This window comes from Balearica regulorum, chromosome 17, assembly GCF_011004875.1.
Source record: "Balearica regulorum gibbericeps isolate bBalReg1 chromosome 17, bBalReg1.pri, whole genome shotgun sequence".
Taxonomy (NCBI): Eukaryota; Metazoa; Chordata; class Aves; order Gruiformes; family Gruidae; genus Balearica; species Balearica regulorum.
Genome location: NC_046200.1, coordinates 12,162,255 through 12,187,525, shown reverse-complemented (window position 1 = coordinate 12,187,525; position 25,271 = coordinate 12,162,255). Strand labels below are relative to the sequence as shown.

General features: G+C 38.2%; 1 protein-coding gene across 6 annotated transcripts in view; it reads right to left on the bottom strand.

Annotated features, from left to right (window-relative positions):
- The window catches only part of SPPL3 (signal peptide peptidase like 3), a 59,445-nt gene that overhangs the window by 24,301 nt on the left and 9,873 nt on the right, over positions 1–25,271 (bottom strand). The window contains exon 1 of one of the 6 annotated variants that reach the window (XM_075770017.1): positions 5,376–5,559. The exons of the other annotated variants lie outside the window; for them this stretch is intronic. The gene's annotated coding sequence lies outside the window, so the exon portion shown is untranslated. Of the gene's footprint in view, positions 1–5,375; positions 5,560–25,271 lie in introns of those variants that run through there. 6 annotated transcript variants of the gene reach the window in all.

Below are 25,271 nucleotides of genomic sequence, written 5' to 3'. Positions count from 1 at the left end.
GCCTACTATGTAGCTTATACTGAAACTTCTTTTGATGTGGACATTGGGTCAGAGGCTGCCTCAGCAAGTTCCCAGCTGACAGCCAGCTGGGGAGAGCAGACAGAAAAACCTTTAAGGGGGACCTTGAGGAATGGACCAACAGGAAGACGACAGCTCACAAGTCAAGAGAAACGGTCACTCCCTCTACTCAGCACCCGTGAGGCCCCGTCTCAGGTACTGCCTACAGTTTTGGGGGCCCTAAAAAACACTGGCACACTGGAGTAAGCCAAGCAGAGGGCCACCATGCTGGTGGGGGTACAACAGACAAGGAGAGGCTCCAGGAGCCACACCACAACTCCCAACAGTTTTTCAACAACTTATGCTAAAGTAACAGAAAAGAATAATGTCCAATGTTAATTGCATTAGTCTTATCCTACCAAAAAAAAAAAAAAAGATAACTAAACATTTCTGAAACCAACCAGAAAGCCAAATTTCAGCAAGACTCTGGATATGGAAGAAAGATAATTGAATTACATGATAGTTCCAAATTAAATGTCACTAAGCAAATAAAAACTAAAGATATGAGACAGTTAAAGAATCAATCATCCCATTCCCAATTTAAAAGCAATTTTAAGAAAATTACCAAACCACTAGACACATACTTTAAAACACTTTTTCTAATATATAAACCCAAACGTGAACTTTCTACTATAGAAATTAAGTATTAAACATCACTGAAAAACTGACTGCCTCTTTTAGATGAAATTATATACTTCTTGAATAAGCTTTTAAGAAATGAGAAACTACTGTTGTTAATTACCATAAATAACTTCAACATTACTCCACACTAAAAGTGTGAAACAGATGTGTCTTATTTGCTCATAAAGTTGGCCAACACATAAAGACAATTCTAAGCTTTATATATTTTTTTTTAATTTCGGTCATGTTTGACCTTTAGTTTTCAGGCTGTGGAACAGAGGTCTTAAAAGCATCCATACCGAATTATAAATATACACAATATGTAACTAAGCACTTCCAATCAGTGTATATATAAATGCTGTTCAGGTTATATATAATATAGTTCAGAGCATATTGTTTTTAGTTAATGATTAAAGCTAAGCAGACACTGAGAAGAAACGGCTTAAGGGTGAGCACACTAGTTTTATGTCCTGCTACCAGCTTAAATTTCAGGGAGAAGCATTCCGTCACCCAAACTTGAGTGAAGAGAAAGGGAAGCTTTGTATCCTGTTTGGATTTGAGAATAAATAGTGGCACTCATTTATTAAAAGAATCTTCAGGAACTCCAAATTTGTAAGAAAAGCAAAATGACTGAATGGAATTTCAACTGGGATTAAACACGTCCAGGGTTATGCACTAAACTTTAACTGATGTTCATAAAATTTTATCTTCATAAATTGGCAAATACCTTTGAGATGAACAATGTTTTCTATATAATTCATCATTCAGCGGCAACTTTGGAAGCTATGATAATTAAAATGCCATTTCATCATAATTACTAAACACTAGTCAAAACAAGGCTGTAAATATTAAAGATCTATAAAACATAAAATAAGGATGATACATGGATCAGCCCTGTGCATAATCCATTAGGTTTTGTATTAAAAACTGAGGGCTCTTTGGTACAACAAAAGAAACTGAATCCCTGCAAACCCATTCTAAACAATGATCTAATATACCATAACCCTACTGATAGGCTGCAGTGATGAACAGGACAGCTAAAACTGTTTCTATGCAAGGGAGAAATGAGAATTAAAAGTCCCTCCACCCTGCACAAGAAAAGCACAACGGTGCAAAAGTGCAATAAACTCCCTCGCAGACCAACGACATTGCCTGACTTCTCCACATAAAGATCTTACAGCAGGACATCCTAAAAACTCAGTGTTGGTATCGTGATTACGGTCTGGGAAAAGTCATCTTCACTGATACCCCAGCAAACAGAGCCATGAAGACATAGTCACGCTTTCCGTCTTCCCGAGGCAGGTGGAGAAAGAGCAGCACAAAACCCTCACCGTATGACAAGTCTATGAGGAACCGCATTGTGGGAATCAAGCGAGCAGCTCCGGCACGTCCAGATTCCACCCAAAGTTTCCAACACAAGTAGCCCAAAAGCAAACTTCAAGAATAGTTTCATAATGCTGAAGTGAATCTCATCGTAATAAAACCCTGTGTCTCTTTAACTGCCACTGGACGGTTCATTAAGAGACTAAAACCCCTTGATCCCAAATAAACACTTTCTAATGCGTTAATCTCGACTAGACATAATAAGCAAACGGCAGCATCACATGAAAGAATTGAGAAGTAAGATTACTTCGAAGTTTTGAGTATTATTCAAAATGCCAGACACTGATCTGCAAACCCATTTGTATTTTAACTGAAATTTAAATTACTTTCTACTAGTCCAACAGAGTCCATATGCATATAACTGGATTCTCCTACAAGCGTATTTCAAGTATGCAAGTTCGCATACTCCCACAGGCAAACATGGCATCAGTGCTACGTTCTTCCAAATGGGATCAGCCAAAACGAAAACAAAACCCCCACCTTTAGGAAATTTTTCAGAAGTTGGACTAGACTTTGTGCAGTCAAATTTAACCAGCTTTCCACTGCACATATAAAAATGAAACCATCTTCCTTCTACAAGGTGCTTTTGTAAAATTAAGTATTTAATTTCAGAACAAGTAGTGGAAACATGCACAGCAAATGCCTGTAACAAGCCTGTGCATAGCCGTCCTTTGACTTAAATACTGATTTTTAGAAGCAATTCTTAGTACTTACTACATGACAATTCATGAAGAAAAGATCATTATTCTTCATTCTCATTCTGAAAATTAATACTGGGTAAGGCCATGCTAAAGACTGCTGTCTTTTGAAGGACTTACTTTAGGGGAGTTCATCTGCGTGCCACATGACAAGAACAACTACCAACCCATTTCTAAACTCTAGCATCTACGCAGAACATATATACACTAGTATATATGCTCCAAAGACACCATTGGTTTTCCCAGGGAAGTACATTTTTTAGCATTCTTACACTACCACACGTGAAACTCAACATCCATGTAAGAAAGTTGTTTTATAAGTTATTTATTTAATTAGGTTATCAGACAGGTTCTGGCTGAGTCAAGTAACAAATAACTGTTTATAGTTATTAGACTATAATATTAGGACCAAGTACTTCCTAAAACCAAACACACTAACGGCTTATTTTTCTCTGGAAGCTCTTTTTCTCAGCCAGCTAGTGAGAGGTCACTTCCCAAACGCCTTCTCTACAACTTGAGATCTCAGTCTGCATCTTCACATGGCCGAGATCAATTTTAGCAAATTCTTCGCCATTAAGCTTCTATTTCTGGCAGCTTCATGGGCAAATGCTTACAACACAGAGCCTGCCAAGGCAAGCCAAGACAGAGACACAGCAAGCACTGTTCTATAACATATTCTGTGTGTCAGCCCTACAGCTATACAGTGAAAGCATTGTCCAGACAACAATCCAAGCAGCGAGCTCTCCAGCCTGGCACAGACTGCTCCATAGACCTTTACCTACAGAACAATTCCAGGGATGCCCAGCCATTGCGACACACCACCACTTCCACGCGTCCCAAACAGTAACCATGCAAAATACGCCACACCAGTTACAGCTGGCGTTCCAAGCAGCACTCTCCCTTCTTCTGGGAAAAAATGAATAACTTCTGTATTCCCAAGGGAACAGAGACCCACTTCATTCCCAGCTAGAGAAGATGGTAACCAGCTAATAAAAGCTGCAACAACAGTAATAGTGTTACAGTAGAGACACTTGCAAACTCTCTTTCCTCTGTATCAATAGCTGCAGGTCAAGCTCTCTTCCTCTGTGGCCACAGGTCCAAGCTCACCTGTCTCTGACTGTGAGCCTTTACCCGACAGGGTCTCTGCCATCTGACTGCTTAGGAATGTCTTATAAAACCCTCTATTTTAGCCCTACTGTTCTCCTATTATGTACGTACTTCTTAATTCCTCTGGTTTGGTTATTTCTCTTACACTTCCAACTCAGGAAAACCACTGAGTCAATGCAAGCACTGGTTTTCATGTTTCAGCTCTTCCTTATCACTAAAAGATAAGCAGTTTCTTGATAAGACTCTCAACAGTCCTTCCCAACCAGCAGAAGGAGTCCCTTCGGCAAAGCCTGGTACTTCTTTTTGCCCTCCGTGTTGAGCAGCCAAGTATCTGCAACTCACCTTGTTCAACAAAGACCCAGATAAAGACAGAACTAGGAACCAAATGCGTCTCTTGATGACAGCACAGAGCATTACCCTCTACACAACCTACTCATCACAGGCCAGTCTGATGTGACCACGAGCCAACACTGCCATTAAAAAAGCAACTTCTCACCTTTTGCCAGTCACCTATTCTCTTTCTTCATCCCATGCCAGCACAACCATTTGCAAAACGACATGGAAAAGCAGATCAGGGGACTTGTCTGCTTGAATAATAATGGAGAATGAATGGGAAGGTTTCTCAAGTGATTCAGATCCTGATCTGGCATGGTTCCGGACATAAAATCAAACAGGGAAGACATCAGTGGCAGCATTCGCTTAAGTACCCCAAAATTATCTCCTCAGAGATCAGGAAAGTCTTATGCAATTGAAATAAAAACCTCTTTCTGTTTGCACAAGGAGCCTGCTAAATGGACGATCAAAGAAATTCAGCCCCTCAATGTTTCAGTAGCAAACATCACTCCCCTAACTACCAGATACAAGAGAAATTATTGTAAAAAATTCTGCCGAGGGGGGAAGGAGAAGCCTGTGCACCAAAGTTTCCATAGCAATGCATGCTAAAGGCCTTGGACGTGAATCATTCTCATACAAAAGCTGTTACAACAGCCACAAGATAAACTTTCCCTGCATTTACTGTACATATATGAGATGCAAACAATAGAGCAACAAATAAATCATCAACTTGAAAAGTGCAGTAGATGAACTAACTTCACTAAAGATCACATAAAGAGAGATTACATTTCATCAGGTATTTTTCTTTATCAGTGATCATAATATCCAAGTGCTTTCAAGATTAAGGAAAATAAAACTACAAAAGGAAGGTAAGCATGCTAGATAGGCTAGAGTAAGGATGGATTAAAATAGAAGAGACAGGGTTTTTTACTTTGTTCAATGGGACCAAATCTACAACTTGCAGACATTTATCACAGAATCACAGAAATTCACACTGACAGGAATGTCAGGAGACCATTTAATTCCTTGAGTTATAATTTCATCTTACTTCAGGGACAGACAATCAGTCAGTCATGACAGATGTTCACCTCATCTGCTATTTAAAACACTGGTGAAATGAGAGGACTTTTCTTGACATCTAATGTAAGTCCTCCTGGATACAATTTTAGTCCATACCTTTTCTCCTATATGAAACGTCCTTCGAAACTCATGGGGAACTTCTTGTACCAGACACAACTGGGATAAACTGGATCCATGTGTGAATTCACCTGCACGTTTCAGCTTCTGAAAGATGTGGTTGCTTGAGAAGTGACCACACAAAATTTCAAATACTCTTCAGCCCACATTAAAAGCCACAACTATTTTAATCAATCAATATGGTACTCTTCATCTACAATTAAAGTATCAATATAATTATCAAATGTCCACTGTCTCCTCGCAAGGTAAGTGACAATAATCCATGCCCACCAAAACATGTATCCCACTTTCCCAGTTTCCGTTCTTTTCAAAAGAAAACTCCTCATAGGTAGGTACCAGCAAAAGGAAAGGTGACAATGAAGCATCTCATCATTCATCTTCAGAACGTGCTGAATGCATGCATTCAGTTTGAGGGCCCCATCTCAGCAGACAGTCAATTCTTTCAAAGGGAACCAGAAAAAAAAAAAAAAAGGACACCCCCACCCCCCACCCCCCCCAAATCCCAACAACTAACTTTGCTGGAAATCTGCTGCTAAATGACAAAATCAAGGATGGAAAAAGTTCCCGCCTGCCCCTCCTCCAAGGGTTTTTTATATTTTAAAAGCTATTTAATGTGTTTATTACATCAGTGATTACTATAGCAATAGAAAAACAGAAAGTCGAGAAATACTAGTTGGTAAATTCAAGACAAGTTGAAGAGTATTTTGCAACTCACTTCCCCTGCCGCACCCCTGGTTTTTTGGAGCTATTGGCTGTAGAGAGAAATCAACCTTCACCTTCACACTACTGCAATGACCCTATGCATCCAGTTTCTTTTGATCATGCAAGAGTACGCCACTCACGAGGAAAATGTTTTCTTGAATCTGCTTGTCTCTGATATTTCGCAAACATTCTACTATTTTATTCCTTAAAAGAAGAGAGAATATAGATCAGGGTAATTTATTGCTAAGAGCAATTCATTTTTGATACTACAGTGCAAGGCATTTGTGAGCTATCACTATAGCATCATTTATTAAGACAAATCAAACTCCGGGACTCCAGAGCAAAGCCCTAGGGCACATGAAAGAAGAGCACCGCCATGTACATGAAGATCAATTACAGTTAATAGCGCAAATATTCATTTTGGTTGGGGGCGGACTCACTCTGTAGGTAAAACCAATAGCACTTTTTTCCTTTACTGGATTCCAGGTCAAGGGTATAAAGAAAAAGCCTCTTTCAATTGCCTTACATGTGCAAGATATATACATATTTAAGAGCCTCCATTAGGCTTGCTGCCAAACCAAAGTTAAACCTGAGTGTAACAGTTAAAGGTATAATTTTAAGCGTGAAGTCATGGCACCCACAGCTGTAAACATATCTCAACACTATTCCATTCTTTAGCGTGATTCATAGGAAAAACAAGCAAATTGCTATGGCTTCACTTACGTTAAAGGAATAACTTGTTTTCTAAAGTAAGTTTAAAATTTCAGCTCATTGTCACGTGCAGATAAGGTCTGCTAAGTCTGAGTAATTTATGGAAACGTGGATCAATCAGAAAAAAATGTTAAAGCAAGGCTGAAATGAAAAAGAGAGTAATTTGAGATGTCCACTAAACTCAGATTTTCCTATGCAGACTTGGTTAGGGTTCAGGCAGGCATTTCAAAGTTGTAACCAGAGAATAATGCTGCTGTTTATCAGACACAGGGCTCAGAACACCATTTTCACACTATTGGATACCAAATTTATATATATATTTACACATCCAACTAAAAAAACCCAATTCCCTCTTCTACTCTTTCCAGAAAGCTGCTTTCCTAAAACTCTCACCCCAAAACCAAATGCCAAGCTCCTAACTAAATTGCTAAGAAAAAAACACTCCTCTGGGCTCACTTTGAGAAAAATCTGAAGTATACAGCCAGTAAGGCATCAGGAGAGACAATCTTGCAAAAAAACATTTTCTGTTAAAAGCATTATCTGAGCTACCCTTTTAGTTCACCTCACTGTTTGCCAGCAGAACAAAGAATTACATGTTTCGGTATTTAAGAATTACAGTAACTGGAAGATTTCCAGATTTCACATTCATCTTGGAGAACTCACTTCCCTGCAGGAATGGGAGCACAACGTCCAGTCCCTGCGTGGAAGCATAAGAATACCTTACTCATGCAAACAAGCATTATTTCCAACCAACATGGAACAGTGTCCCTGTGTCTCAAAAGCACCCTCAGCCCCTGACCTTCCCACCGCTCTGGGGGAACCACACTAAACAGGATACTTGGAAGCAAAATTTGCAATCAGTAGTTAATGGAGAAAAATTACATCTTCAAATAAGTTGTACTGGACACACATCTCTGAGAATTAAGTAGCCAGAACCAAAATAAATATCCAGATTTATGGATGTCTTTGACATTGCTGCAACAGAAAATACAAGCTTTTTTATTTCATACTATCCATTTGTAGACTGAATAGGAGCCTGGATACATACTTTTCACCTCTTAACTACACACAAAAATAAGTTTACTTTTTTGAGGTTCGTTATTTTATTGAGGGGGGTTGGTCGGTTGATTTGGCTTGGGTAGAGGGGTTTGCTCTAAAACAGACAAACAAAAAAAGACCTGGGAACCTCCCCTTCTTTCTTTCTTTCTCAAAGAAAGAAAAAAACAACATCATTAAAAAACATGGCATGCTTTTACTGCCAAATATGTCACCACCAGTCAAGGAATCCTCTCCAGAAGTAGATTTTGAAACTGTATCACAAGTATACACGACTGCAAACAGTTTTTTGAGAATGTGAACAAAACATCCATACAATGATGTCTGCAACAATGGATTCCCCTGGAAGGAAAGTTAGTAGGTATCATTTCAATGAGTTAAACTGAAGAAGGATATATGGAAAAACACATTTGATATCAAAAACCAGAGCCTATTAGTAGTGAATGTTTTACTCAATTTTGTATTTTAATTGTCATGTTTATTTGAATTGAGCTAACTCATCCCAGAACACTGGCTTCCTGCTACAGACCAGCCCCAGCAAACTGGTGAGCTGAGGGACAGCCCTGCTTTTACTTTTAAAAACAATTATTACTTTTACCCCTTCTTGACAGTTAAACCTAACGGACTCCAGCTTAAGACAGGATTTGCCTATGTTGGTTTGGAAATCAAAAGTCTGAGGCAAGAGAGCCTAACAGGCCAGCCCTACGCTGTAACTTTTAGCCACCTTAAGTTAGCTGACCTCTGACTTCAGCCACATTAATAGATTTGTGCCAACAAAATGTCCTTTTTCAAACACTTGCCATTACAATTAGCTTGGGTTTTTCTAGTAAAACTTAGTTTATTCATGGGCAGGAAATAAAGAGGTGGAAAAATTACCACAGCAAACCAGCAAGCTCACCTGGCAAATTATCGTTTTTGTGAACTGAGTTTCCATTCAGGCCAGTGGTTGCACAATTACTAGGTATGATGCAAAGATGAAAGGAGTCAACATGTGGCCAGGGACAAGGTAGGACTAAAACCCTTTCAGAGCAGCTTACAGTTAGGTCTGATTAAGCACATTGCAATACACACACTTGTAACCCAAGCTTTACTGGAGCTAATATAAATTAAACAAAACTAACCTTCCTATGAAGAAGTTAGCACTGGTTTAATCAAGTTAGTTTTCAAAACAGACTACAGGTACTGTAGCTGCTGCAATCTATGACAACATTTTATAATATTTTGTGCTATTTCAGTCCTTCCAGATTTGTTTGTACACCCTACAGTTGCCACACGCAGTAGTATCTATCTCTTGAAAACCATAAAGTTGTCTGTCCCCATAAGCCCTGTGAGCACCCGTGCACTTTTGTAACACCCAGCTCTCCAGATACCTTGGCTACAGCTGCATGGCCCTACCACAGTGTAACATCTTGAGGCACTGGCTATCCATTAATGAGACTGTCAAGCAAACCCCAGCATCATTAACATGTAAGGGTATTCTGTGCGGTACAAGAAGTAGCCGTACTGCATTTGCAAGGGCCAAACTACTGGTATGTTAAAAAACATGTTTCATGAGAGTAAGAAAAAACGAGATGACTCATTTGCTGAACTAAGTAGTAGTCTTGTCTGTAATGGTCTTCATAGTTTATCAATTCACAAATGACTTCAGTGTGCTGCAGAAGACAGATTCAAGTTTTGCTGTACTACCATATAAATTGCCAAACAAAAATATGAATATAATGTTTTTGTGCAAGAATTAAGATCAGCAAGTATCAGAACAAGATGTAAATATATAACTATGAAAATATATATAAATATATGTATGAGACATCTGACAAAGCAAGAAGGTTGCAGCTTAGCCACAAGAATGAACTGACTGCATAGGAAGACTTTCCTCGGCTGGAAAACTGTTGCCACCTTCCACAAATAATCCAAGGCAGGATTGGAAGGAGTGAGAAGAGAGGAGGTCAAATCCAGATCTATTACGCGCCATCCTTTCTCGCCAGAGCCACAAGCATATTTCTTTATGTAAATTTTCAGATTCCAACAGACCAGTGAACTCTGCAAAGGTCAGTCCAATATTTAGCCTACTCCAAAGCTTTGCTGAAACAGCTCTTCTATCTAAATTACCACTTTCAACTGTATGAATTTTCCAAAAATAGACCTTTTTACATCAGAAAAAAAGGCAAATCAAGGGAGTGGTTACTGTAATTTAAATCTACAGAGTACCACTGTGCAAGCTGTCTGCAGTTTTATGCTAGACAGCCTCATCCTGACCCAACAACATTGTGCTTTCAGGAAGGGCCATTTGGAAACACCAGTGGTTACCCCTGGTGCAGGAAAGTTTTCTACAATTTTGACAGCTAAGACCTTTTTGGTTATAAAGGTATTGATTCATATCCCAGTCATACATGCAACGCCGAGTTTTCAGTCACTTGGCAGTACAATTCTGCACTAGATAGAAGGCTGCTTAGTGCTAAGTTTCATTTTAAGGCACTTATTCTAGTTACAGGAAGAAGATAAAAACTTCTCCAAAGTCACCTTAGGCTCCCATCTATGTTTTGATCTCTGTAAGCCTTTTTCTACTTAACAGGAAAGCTCGTTAACAATGACTATAATCACCTAAACCACGAGGATGCTCCTTGCTTCCAGTTTACAATAAAATACATTTACTGCTTGAAGAACGAGTACAAGTCTCTTCTGCAGAAGAATCCCCCGTCCAAGCTATATAACGAGGTATCTACAACCTAACGGTTACTGCTGCCAGCCACAGCACAGTCCGTGCAGGTTCCATGTGGGCTCAGTGTGGGTATTTTGCTCTTACAGGAGCGGGAAGACCTGTTCCAAGCAGGGTTAGAAGCCACTGCAGTGAAAATGCTGACAAGCAATTTTTATTATGACTCAACACTGTTAACGCAGCTACTACAGCACAAGTTATTACTGTCAGCCAACAGCACCTCAGAGGACCCTAAGCCGTAACTAAAAGTTGTCCAAGCTAATAAAACATGGGAGTTTTCATTATTTGGAATTAAATATTTGTCCCAATCTTCACTGCTGCTCCATCTGGACCAGGGAGACAGTGGTGAGCAAATATATCATCTCTGTCTCATAATCAAGAGATTCATATTTACTTTGGAAGCTATTGCCAAACAATTAATGTATCACCTCCGACAATAATATGTCCTGTAAAAGTGTCTTACACATATACACACACAAAATTATGTTTTCACAAAACAAACAAACAAAACCCCACCCAAACCTCAAACGCAGCCTTCTCTCCCACATATTCCCAGAGCACCAAAATAAGCTCATGTAATTGGTCACACTGGACTAGCCTTACTTTTCAGTACTTTAAAACTGCACCGCTCAGACTTTTAAGTTGTTCTAAACTTCAAAAAGCGGGTGACAGTAAGACTTCAGCTCCACACTTCAAGAACAACAAAAAGCTTCTCGGGTCTGTGGTAGACTGAAAGCTCTAAACCAGTATCACATTACTTTGGCAGGCACACACTCAAAAGTCAGACACCTAAGGTGAATCAATCTATTATGCAAACATACAAATATGATCAAAACTCATACTGATATAAGCAAAAAGTGTCATTGTTCTTCCTGATAATACAAGAAAAAAGTGCTAGTGGGGACAAACGAGCTTCAAGTGGGTCGAAGAACTATCAGCAGTTGAACTCAGAAAATTTGAGGTATGTTTAATTTCTTCATTGAAGCAAAAGCACTGACTGAAAATAACACTCCTACTTTCCAGTGTAAGTGATAAGCAAGGAGTTTAAAACATAAAAAAAAAAAAAGAAAAGAAACCCTTACATGGAGTTAGAATGAAAAGTTTTAAGTAAAATCTCACACCACATTTTCTGTAATATTGTAATGATAACATTTCATGGTTCCAGTACTTCATTGTAGAGCACTGCTATTTACAAAACCAGATGTATAATCCTAATAAAATAAAAAAAAAATCCAAACAGCAACATGTTTTGCTTTTTAAAAAGCAAATGCAAGGGAACTTCTTTACAAAGAATAAACTCCTTTAAACAGGCAAAAAAAGACAGTTATCATTAGGATCTACATTACCACTATGTCAAACAGCAGCTTTTTGCTGCTGAATGGATCCCACCCGGAGAGAATGCACAAAGCCGTATTTGAACGCACAACGATTCCCATGATTAGTTCAGTTACAACTGAGGTGGTGGAGGGGGGAAATTAATCTTAAAACTAGGATTTTGCTGCTGTTCTGATGTAAGTCATTGACTCCCTATTAACTCAAGTTAAAATTCTCACACCCACAAGCACAAGACACACTTCACAGTCTCTTAATCAGAGGGAAAGAATGGCTATTTTATTTAGTACAGAAATAAAACAGAAACAAGTGAAGCCACACGTACTTATTACAGAAAAAGAATTTCTGAGTATAAAGCACCAAAATGATACATTACAAAGAAATATAGACCATCAACGCAGCATGTTTCCAAGGTATCTGTGCCAAAGGCTCGGTGACTCAGGGTAGCATGAAGCTAGGAAACAGAACTTCAGCTTAAACTGTTAGTAGGGCACTAAATGCATATACACAGACTCTAATGCAATTAACTTGTTAAAACTGGATATGATTTAGTACAGAACTCAATTAAGGTTTTACATTATGAGCATTATGATTTTCCCATACTACCGAGCCTACTAATACTAGTATTTTGGATAGACACTTAATGAAATCACATTTTTCCTGAAGTGTTCTCTTGTCTTCATTTTTCTTCTTTTTAATCCTATTTTGTAAGGGCAAACAATAAATACAGCACAGGAAGGAGAGAGGACTAACAAGGGGGAAGGCAGACACTGGTATTTAAGTGTGAATTTAGCTTTGGTGCGAGCAGAATTATCAGCCTGTCACTGGAACAAGTGCAGAAAAGAGCTTCTAAGATGACTAGGAGAGGTAAGGACTCAGTTTATTTAGCCCAGAAAAATACACGGTAAGGGAAGAAGCGGGCACACAAGCAAAAGGAAACACCAAATGAGGGAACTATGAAATTAAAATGACCTAAAGATCGTGTTACCAGCAAAAGGGGAATTCACATTCTTTCCCAACACCTAACAGTAAACTGATCCAGTTGAACAATTTTCTCCCCTCAAATCCAACTTAATTTTCAGATTACCATCTCTATAGTCACACAAACACTAGTGACAGCAAGAGAGACGGCAGTTCTTCCACTTTCGTGCACTGTGCTTTCAGGGTGGGGAAAACCAAAACCCAAACAACACGAAAAAACAAACAGACCCGTTCCAAATGTATTAGCCAGTATGCTCTTTTCACTCCTGAGAAACAAGAAAAGGAAGGAGAACGTGTCCTACTGCTCTTTTGTACTCACTTATTCTAAACAGTAGAGGTTTAATGAAACAATAATGTTCAGACAGATTATTAGAGGCATCTCACATGCTGAGCCTCTGAACGTTGCCATGCTTAGTAACACCAAACTTTCCTAACAGCAGCTGACACGTCTTCAATATTGCACCACGTAAAACTTTTGGACAAATAGAATTATATGAGGCTTCATGTACTGGACCAAGTGAAATTTCTATTCAACCAGTATCAAATTACACCCACGTGAATATTTAACTAGTTTTATCAGAGATATTGTCATTTCATTATGTACCATTCTTCTTCTACAAAGGAAGAACTGAAACATGCACACCAAATCCAGTGTCAGACAACAAAGAGGGTGAGTCTGTAATATTTCTGCTAGCCCAGGGGTAACTAGGTTCAAAAGCTACTAGAAATCCCAAATGAAACAAAAAAAATATTATTTTTACTGGACAAAACGTTTGCCTGTTAAAAAGCAAACTTCTATGTAAATGCATCAAGATAACATCACACAGGAAAGTAAGTTCTCTCCTATTCACAGGTCATCCATTAATTTGCAATAGTCATCCTAAATATACAACCAACACTCCGTAGCAAAAGGACTCAAGTTGATAACTTCTGTTCACATCTCCCTCTTAGTGTAACATTCATTTTATTTCATTAATTCAAGTTGCATTCATTTAATGGGCGTTGTACACTAGACAAACTGGAACACATCAGAGCAGTGATCCACTTAAAAAAAATGTTTTTACTTAGGTATTCATTAAATGTTACAGCAGAGATTAAATCTTCATGAACAGAACTCTAACCCAGACAAAAGTTTAATCTAGCACTGCTTGGAGCAGCTGCATTAAATTTTTCAGGTGTTATTACAAATCCTGACACTGCCAACCACATGGATAGAAAGGAAAACTCATAAATACAAGTCAGGTGAACTTCCATTTTCCCCATCTTTAACGGAATTGCTTTGAAAAGTGCAAACTGCCACTTTGTATGAATCCTGAAGCCTGCTGAAACAATAGTCTCTTTTTACATTAACTTAAAATAATTTCCCTAAGGACTAGGGAATTAATAGCTCAATACTTTTAAGAAAGACACAGAACCACTAGACTTGATAGCTATATCCATGAACCAGCAAGCTTAGAATGACTTAATATATGCCTGGCATCTAGGAGCTACTATAAAACAAACACGGTGTGGTTTTGAAGACATGCTGCTGATGCTATAGTAGAGGACTCAGCTTTCCAGGAAATTTTACATGCTAGAAGCCTAAATACCGATCCTTCAACATCTATTTCTATTCACACTTTCATACAATACATGTAGTAAATAACAAAATACAAATTAAAAGCAAGTGGCCAGATTTAAGCATTTCAAATACACAAAATAGTCTTTTGAACTCAGCAACAGTCTCATGCCATCATGATGCATACAAGTAAAAGTATTTGTGGAGAGGAGCGCTATCTTACTAGACCAGCTAATATACAACTGGAGAGATACTAAGCTTTTCAATACATAAACATAAGAGGTTTTGAAATCCTCAAGGGATACATAAACCACCTACATATCAGTTAGTTTAAAAAACTGCCTCTCACTACAAATATATATATATAATCTTATCAACAATATTAGAAAATTGGTATAGTAACTAACTAAAATTGGAAAATCTAGTTTTCCAGCTTGAGGGGAGAAAAAGAAAAAAGTGCAGAGCTAAAGATACTCAAAATGTATTAAGAAAATTAAAAGGGGATGTCAAAGTTCCCTAAGCAACTGGAAACTGGTAAGGGGGAAAAATACACCTCAGCTGCAAATGCAATTTTTTAGCAATCGGTATTGCTGAAATTTGGAATTTCAAAACACATTAGCATATTTGCATAAGACTTTTGTTCTAGCTGTTCAAGTTTCAAGCTAGGCAGCCAGGATACTTTTTAAAAGCAGTATTCGCTATAATCAAGGGTGTAAGACAACTCATAAAACACAAGTCTAGCTCTCTACAAAGTTATTTCAGTTAAATGCATTTAATTCATTTAACTTTCAGAACTTTCTTGATTTCCCCTATACACTTACAGTGTATCTGGGAATGCATTAAAACCATTACGTACAACCCAAGTTTTGTTCCCCAAATCTGATATTGTACCTATAACATTTTTCTATTTTCTGAATCCAGAAACTTCTTAATACAGATACAGGACAATTTTCTACTAATCAACTCATCTCAGTGAAAAATCTACTTTTTTTTCCTAGCCAGAATGTAAACACCCAGAGCCTTAGAAACATTACAAATATATTTCTTATGTCTCCCATAACCATTCCTTCCTTTCTAATTTGGCACCTCTGCTCAGTTTCATCCCTGTTCTGGATTCCGATGTCTCAAAGCCACCTACAAAAATACTACAGAGGTAATCCTCCCAATACCCTTCAGTAATCCTCAGAGTTACTTTAAGCAACAGACCAGTCTGAAAATACCAGAGTCCCCTGGGAAGCCAGAGATTACATGCTGTTGTACTGCATTTATATTGCTGCTGATATTTCTTGCTCAGGAACAAAACACTTTCCTGGAAAAGGTTCTGTAGTTAACATCCAGATGTTTAACCCTCCTAAAAATAACCAAGTTCACCCTTGGAACGCTCTTTTAATCCCAGAGCACCCAACAGGCAAAAGCACTCACATCAGAACCAGAGGAAGATAAAACTAAACTCCAACAAAAGTTAAACTCAGAAAAACATAGTAGCAAGATGAAAAAACTGACTCAAACGTATTAACACTTTTTGTTGACTGTTGGATTAAGTATTATACATAAGCCACCTACTAAATTTAGACATAATTCACATTCAGTTTGACACTTTGCTTTGATTCCTGTAACTAAAACCTATTCTATTTTGAATCCATAATAATATCAAAATGCTATTTCACTTTCACAGCGTTATTCAGATTTGAATGTACAGAGTGATGACCAAAGTAAAACCAGTAATTAAAAATATCACTTAATCATCCTCAATATTTTATTTGAAAACTACTTTTGCATAAGAAGTAAAGCACAGTAAGGATGTAGCTACCATAAATAGCTACCATAAATTTTAAAATGGTTTTAAAACACCATTTCATTACAGCTTGGTGTTTGGGGGACTTTTTAAGTTAAGATTTTATGCATGAGCAACTGCATCTTGTATTTTTGAAACACAAAAAGAGAAAATTATCTTAATCAATGTGTAAGTGATTAAATTTCATCACCCATGCATAAAGTTGCAAATCAAATACTACAATCAGAGACAGAAAAGTAAATTAAATACATTTCATTCACAGACATAAATTCCAAAAGTTTACAGAAACAAAGGCACAGAACACAGAAGAAGAAATGTGCTGCTGCTTCTGGATGTTCAAAAAGTAATTTTAATATTTGAAGTTTATAAGTAGCATCTAGCTGGAACAAACTCATGCTCTGTGTGTTAAATTATTAAGAGGGGGAAAAAAAAAAAATAAATCAGCTCTGCTCAAATTCATCCCAAGCTAGGCAAAAAGCCCCAAACACAACACTCCGGAAAGTGTGATTTCATTCTACAGACAAGTACTAATACCTACTGTACAGCCATTTAACCGTCACTTTTGCAATTTTCACACACTGGCAACTATGCAAAAGCCTCTGGTTGAGAAATAGGAAAGAGCTTAGGAATTTATCTCTATTAAATATTATTCTTCTCCAGATTCCAACAACTTGAAGATCCAAGTGACTGCTTGAGGCTTACATCAAAGATCCCAGCTTGTCCAGACCAGATTTTTGTCAAGCCCAGCAAATGAAGACTAGAATGATGCTGTTCCAGGGGTGGACTAAAGCACGGCTAAAGGAGCTTCCCCAAGCACAGGCACAAACCACAGCTGAAGTCCCATGTCACTGTATCTGGAAAGAAGGGCATGCCACCCTGGGAACGAGTAGAGGCTGATGACAAGGCATAAGCTGCTCTAACACTTCACAGGAAGCAAAGCGCAGGATTAAGCGGTTTAAAATCAAAACAGGACAAAGTTTAAGACATTTTTCCTGCCTGTTTCGTTACCTATATTTTAATTTTAAGACCATTCTAAAACAAGGTATCTGAAATGCAAGAAAAAGCTAATAATTATGTAAAAGAAACAAAGTTGGGTGACATCTTAACGTGAGAAAGTGACAAAAAAGTGACAGACATGATTTCTGGATGAAAAACTGAAGAGAACTTTTCTTTATTCAGGACTTAACACTGGTTTGTCCAAATGTTTTCCTCTAATCTCTCCAGAAATTACTATAACAGTACAACTCTTGGAAAGCACGTTTTCAACCCCAAACTGGTTCTAAAAATACTAAACACATACGGAGTCACGCTCACGGCACACATCTTATGGCAAGGGGTCACATTTATTTGTGATACTGCAGGAGATACTTAGGAAATTGCATTTGCGCAAGTCGGAGCGAAGTTTTCAGACAGCAACTAGTACTTGCTGACACCTCAGCAGATGAATGGGAACACTTCCCTTTTTTTTAACTGTTGTGCTTTTTCCAAATTTGAGATGTTTAGTCAAATGGTGTTGTAGCAAATGGATACAGAGGTTATTCAAGTCCTCCTACCTAGGGCATCTGAAGCACTTCATTTATAAGACCATGCTCCCTATGCTGCAGTGGAGAGAGGCACGCTTCTACTGAGGGTTTGCAATTATCTGCTGGTCTCCCCTTCAGTTCAGGTATTTATGCAGTCCTAAATTTGGAATTTAAAATTAAGATGATGTGAACAATCACCCCATAATTTCTGAAGCAGATATGAATAAGAATTCAACAATCTACATATATTTTGTTGAATAGTTGGTATTTTCCTTCTCTGATTAATAACTTATTGTGAGGGTAAGAAACATATGAATTGATGCTAGTATGATTTTGGAAAACTACATACAAAATATATACAATCCAAAATAGTTTTCACCCAATTCAGCTCATGATGAAGCCAGTCTTCATTGTTTTCTCTTTCAACGGCTCTCACTTATTCTGTTCACCTAAGCAACCCCGTGGGAAACCACAGACATTACTAAATATTAGGAACTCTGTGAAAGGCAAATGCTGGATTTGATCAGGAATGTGATGACAAAGAGTTTGCTGTAGGCTTCTTTCATGTTTTAGAAAGCCAATTTGCTTACCGATTCCTTTTAGAGGGAGAATGGCATAGATTCCAGAGACATAATCATCTATATGAAATCTTGTTTCACAAAACAGAAAATAAGAGCCACAATGTCTGCTCTCCTGGGAATGAAGGAGGATAAATATCTAATCACATAGGTCCTTGACAAAGGAAAACAGTTGGGTTTTTTTTTTTTTCAGAAGACTAGAAAAGCACTTTCTCTATTAACATTAGGCATCTCATTTTCTCCTGCAGTACATGTGCAACAGGCAGCACTACCCAGTTACAGACACAGCACAGTATGAACTACCAATGGAGACACATCTTTCACTCAAATGTCATCGGTAATGTTGATGTGTTTACTCTTTTTGTATTAAACAAGAATTACTAATAATTTTTTCTTAAGAGAGGGAAGAGTATACAAATTATCCACCACAAGTCAGACAAGATGGAATTTAATTCATATTACTTTTAACAGGAGCAAAAGAGGCAGAAGTAGCATATCTGGCTTGTGACACAACATACCACAGAACTATGATTAGTTTTGGAGTCTCCAGTATTAGATGTGGATGAGGAAGACACCACCATCAGTCTTCTTCAGTGTTGATATTTCCCAGATGTTTCACACATACGTTAATTAGGCCTCCTAATTTCTCTTTGAACTCCAACCAACACTAAAATAGTCTTCTGGATTTATTATCTAATTCCCAGCCTCTGCAACGGCTTCCCATTCACTTCACAATTACAAAGACGGTTCCTTTTGCTTTCTGAGACCTGTGTGAGAAACTCTGCCAAGCATGAAACTGCCAGTTATTCAGGGAACTTGTGGCCTTCCAGTTTCAGGCCCTCTTAAACAGGGGGGTCTCTCTCAATGTGTCTTTCTCTGGTGGAACACAAACCTAGTTCAGCACACAATGTTTCTCCTAACCACATCCCTCCATATGCACCTGACAAAACAAGGCTCTTTGAAATACGTGGCTCTTGCCTTCTACCTTCAGTAGACAGATACCATACATCAGAAGGTTATATATTTTCCTTTGTAAACTGTGAGCTGCCTTAGCAGTAACCATTTCATAAATTTATAAGACAAATAAATTATAAGTAGGCTGTACTCTTTCCCTGCCCATCTTTCTGTGCAATTCTAACAGCATCTTAATCAGCAGCATGAATTATTTGCCGTGGTAGTATGGAAATAATCAAAGCACAGAATGATGATTTCCCTGAAAGTTCAAACAGAAGACACTGGCTAGAGATACACCACCTGAGACATTATTAGCAAAAGACAAACAAAAATATAAGCATCTCTACCCTGTCTAAGCCCAGACTATTGCACAAGTGAAAAATTCCTTTACAAAACACAAGACAGCTATATGAATGCTATGATGCTCCTCATGGTGAGCTACGAGAAATGTAAGCAACTGAGCATGTCCTAGCACATCCGTGACAGTCACCTAACTTAATGTTTAGACAATTGTCACAGGCAAGTTGTAGCAAAACAGTAGTGTCTGTAGCATTTGATTACAGACTTCCGATGCCATGGCATAAGCCATTCAATAGAAATTATTTTCTTTCAAGAAGTTAAACAATTATTAATTCCTAAAATAAACAAACAAAAAAACCCCCCATCCAAGTGAATGCCCCAAAGTATAGAAGCTCTTCCTAAAGTCTGTGTATACAGGTTATTTAATTTAAAATAAACTTAAGTGTAGTGCTTCCAGAATCACTCGGTCTTTCCCCAGAACAGTTTGGAATAGTAGAGTGTCACTACAAAAGACAGCTCAAGTTTCTGGCATCTTAAACCAGAGGATGTTCTAGAACAGCAGAAATATTTTTCTTCATGATTAGCAAATAAACCAAACAATCTGAAGTGTCAGAATAAACAAATAAGCCAGAAAAAGCATCACAGAATTGCCCAGAGCTAACTGTCCATACAGACAAGTTTAATGACTAGTTACATGGAACTTCTTTTTAAGGAGAGTCCTTTAACAGTTAATATTGTAATTTTTCTGCTAATATTAATGATCTGTAACACTGCTTGTATTTTCTAAGAGACAAGCACTTTACAGTAACGAGTCCAAGAAGTGATATAACAGAAATATTTTCAACTCCAGCACACGCAATGCAAAGCTGCTATTTAGACAAAATGCCAGACTAATGGCTACATCCCAGATTGAACAGACCCAGATTCAGGGACACATACCAGCTCATAACTCCCATTTCAACTACAGACATGAAGTATGTCTTAGTGTGAAAATTACACTTGGTACAGAACACAATGGCTTGTTAACAAGCAAAGCAGGTAACTGATTACCTTGCCATTAAACTCTGCTGAGAACACCGACTTCCAATTCTCTCTTAATGTGCTGAAACCACCACCACAGATCTTAAATCGGACCAACAGAGTTACATAGTTTCTCAGTTGCTCTCTTGACATTTTCTACTTGAGAGGGTTTTTTTAACTTTCTAGTGGGGAAAGCATAGCTTGGCGAGGCAGCAAGGAGGTTTTGTAGCTGATTTAAAACAGAGCAACACCTTAAGAGGAATTGGGAACCACACTGCTAATCACATGGCAGCAGAAATACAACACATTTCTCGAACCTTACCCAGCACACCTTCACATTCATGTCTTCTTTCTTCCTGGGGAAAAAGGGCCCCAACTTGACACAGGTTAATCACTTTCCTAATTGCAAAATGAAAAGCAAGTTCTGGTACATGTCTGGTACATTTATACCATAATAAAAAGATTGGAAAAAAAATGACTTTTGTTATGAAAATGGCAAATGGTATTACAGAGTTGTGCAGGATTTTTATTACCATTTGTATCTATCTATGTTCCCCACTTGCCACGTATCAGAAACGGGGGTAAGGGTATCTTTAGTAACACAAGAATTAAAATATATGTAAAAAAAAAGGAAAGGAGAAAAAAAGCTTAGTTGCAAACATGCTAAAAATTTAACTGTGTACCACCCACCATCAAGAAAACATCCACTTAGCATAGATTTCTAAAAAGTATCTCGACATATTATACAGCAAAGACATTTTTAGGTATAACACGTCTACCACTCAAAGCAAACTTTGTTTCCAAAGTAAGAGCACTACAAAGTTCTACTATTTGGGCATTTTGTGGAGTCGCTGTCCTCAGGTGTCTACAACCTTAAAACAAATCTAAATACTTGCTTAATTTTAGTGTTGAATAGCTTGCATGGAAAAAATATGGGACATCACACCCCTGATAAGGCACCATACTTTCTAAGAATCATGAGTTCACATCATTCCTACATCTATTTTTAAATTCTTTCCTTTGTTCCTCTCTCTCACACAAATTGCCAGCAAAGAATTACTAAGCCAGAGAAATGGAGAATAAGTTGGGTCTCTTTAGATGATTGGGGGGCATTATTCAGTGTCCAGAGGGGTCAGGACTTTCTGTTATCTTACTCCAACAAACAGGTCTAAATTTTGAAAGACTATGGCACTGCAGCCTTTCCAAATTAATCATATAGATCCTATTAAAAAATTGTCATGGAGTTCTGGAACCCTGTTCATCCAAAGCTATCCATTTCCTATGCAGTACCAAGATAAAGGATATTCAACAGCAAGTTTCCTAATACCACAGAAAAAATCCATAACAAAAAGCTTCCAATAAACTATAAACAGTAAATTCAAGGCTACTATTAGTAACAAGGGATAACAAATTTTCACACTTTACCATAAGGAAAAGAAACTATATTTGTGTTTTCCAGAACTGAAGCAGTAAGTTATTTGAACAAGGCTTCAGACAATTCAGTCTGTAACAAAAGAAAACACAGCCTGTCCTCTAGTAATGCAATTCAGCCTCATCCCAGACACTGTCAGTCACCCAAGTCCAGAAATGGCATTCTTCCGAATAAGGTGGTTCAAGATAAATATATGACTAATAGCTCAACTTCACCTTTCTCCTCTTACAGCCATATTACCCGAGTACCAGACATGCTCTGAAGATCCAGGGCTGCATCTAGTGTGCAACTGAGCCAATGCGCACCATTCCAGCCATATTTATCGATATTCAATCATACGCAGAATATTATGGTTGTCATGGTGCCAGCAAGCAGTTAAAAAAGGGCGATGACAACAGAAAACAGATTAATTGTGGCAGAAAGAGAAGACTCTCAGGATATCCATGGAAATTTCTGTACATCTGTTAGCCTGCAATATTCTGCAAGAGATAACCCAGCACAAGGGGCAGAGCCCCACACCAACGCTGCTGTGCTGAGACTGCCCTTCAGCCCATTCAGGCAAGTGCAGATTTTGCACGGCCATTGTGGTCAGACGCTTGCCAAGGCGTCTTAATTGTGTGAACTCAGGCGACTGGTCAGTTTGCTACACCAAGAGCTAACCAACTGAAAAAGCACAAATAATCCAGCACTAGAGACAGGACAAGCTGTCTCGCCTCTGAGGACCTAGTAATGAACTTCACCTTGTAAATCTTATTGTAAAGCACTGTAAGATAAATATGTCATCATTTTGGCAGCTATGCTTGGACAGGAAACAACACACTGAGCAAAAAGAATACCTAAATATTTAAGACAATAAATCTTAACAAATCTGTAATCTGACTTCTTACAGGACACAGTCAGGTAACCAACTAAAACAAAGAAGTTCAGATCAGAGTAAGAGAAGTATCTCCATCTGAAGCACGACAGAGAACACCGTACAGAAAAAGTACAGCAGGTTTCCTAACAAGCAAGCACACAAAGGAATACCACTACTCAATGCTCTATTTGAGCCCATCCAGGAGCCAAAACCAGAAGATGAAGTCAGTCCTCTTCTATGCGTACAGCTTCACTCAAGACACATACATTATACTGGACAGTACATCATGAGTGGCCTAACTCGCTCGCAAAGTATTAGCTAAAACCATTCTGCGCATATACTGGTTTTAACTTACTTTCCTCGTGGCCAGCTCCATCCTTTATCATTGGGCTCTCACCAGCCAAGCTCCTCATCTTGCAAAAGCATCCTGAGGCTATAATCAAAGCTTCACTGCAGGAGAGCAAACTGCCCCAACCACTATAAAGTCTGTGCCCAGTTCTGGACTTTGTCCGACACATCTAGATCCAGCAGTACAGATGTTCTACTGCTAATATTGTTGTAACTATCTGGAATATAATACTCGCTGGAGCCAATGAAAGAGGTGTTTATTCACATTCATAAGGTTTCTTTCTGTAAATGATAGAGCTGATCAAGTAGAGCAGAACTCTGATGGGAGAACATGCTGCAAATCCCACCTCTTTGGTAAGCCACTGCCTCCTCGAAAAGGAAATGCAACAACTGAAGCTTCATAGCGGTTCAGAGACCAGGAAAGTGCAAGAATACTTGTACTAGGAACCATACAACTGGTTTATCTGTGAGATACAGATGTTTTGGTAACAAGTGCTACAGAAAGGCTTAACATGTACATATGCAGGCACTACTGGGAAGAATTAATTAAATTAAATCCTACAACAGGTCCCAGGAACATATCCTAGAGACCCCAGGATCTCTATCTTTTCCAACAACCAAGTATCATCACTTTGTAGTTTACATAGATTCAAACATGCAGCTGGACAAACAGATGGAAGAATGCTTACCTAAGACGTAGTGTACAAAGACACTATGAAGTCCTCTCAGTTGTGGAGGATATCGATCTGACTGCTGCATTGCTTCCTAGACAAAATACATCTTTCCATCCCACTACAAAAAATATTTTTTCTCATTTCCAGGTTTAACTTCCACAGTGATTCCTTAACTTAACTTAAAAATATGCAGAATATCTTGATTCTATTTTTTTTTAAGATATCAAACTGTAGTCAGCTCTCTAATCAGAAAAAAAGATTGTTTGTTTTTATCACTAAAGTCAGAAAAGAGGATGTTATCTCATCTATATTGACTCTATTGTTGACTTAAAAAAACAAAAGAAAACAACACCTCATACCTTTGATGCTTAGGCCAGTATTTTATTGATTATGTGCTTGGAAATCTAAAGTCTTTCTAGCAATGTATTCAGAAGTCAGATCAAAAAATAAAACTAATGACTAATAGTTTAATCAAAGCATTTAACAATCAGGCCTTACAATCAACAAGCCAAAACCAAAGTCAAATTGATCAATATGACCTTGTCATACAGAAAGAGCAGCTCTGAGTGCTATTGATGAGTTGACTTATCCGCACAGTACAGGATTATGATATATACTTTATCATGACATGCCTGGGTACAATTAAACACTATTTTCATTTAAAAATCCACAAAAGAATGAGTTAACACCATCAGCACCAAACTATCAATATTGTCACTGGAGATTCAAAGTACATTCCTGAATGAGTCAAAGCTATAGAGTCTGTCTAGCCAGAGTTAAGCAGCTTTCATTGTGCTGGGTCTGTATCAAGACAAAATAATGTCAGATGATGGCTGGTGAGATTCTGAAGTGAACATGACTATTCACAACTGCATGAAGACAGGGGATTCAGCTTCCATGAAAATACAAAATAAAGCCCATCAAAACAGGCACCCTGTTTTTGCTGCCTCCAATTAAGAGAGGCAAATTAAAAAAAAAAGTCTTGACAGTAACACAGGTGGCCACTGTACAGATAAACACACTGCTTACACAGGAGAAGTTGTCCTGTGATAGACTGGACAGGGACTGATCTCTGCCTTACCACCTCTGTGTGCAAGAGAAGGCACGGTACATTAATATGCTTGAGTGTCAGGCTTAAGGTAGCGGTTTCAGTTCCAGGTACAAAAATCAGGCAGCACAAGAACAGATGGAGGCTGTTTTTAAGAAATTCTAACCCAGATATCTAAAAACCTTTGTGACAACAACAAAAAGCAGGAACACTCTTTAGAGAGAGTGTTTTGGGATTCTTAGGAAACTTCTTCCAGTAAAGCACCCTGCAGAGAAGTATTTCTGGTTTATG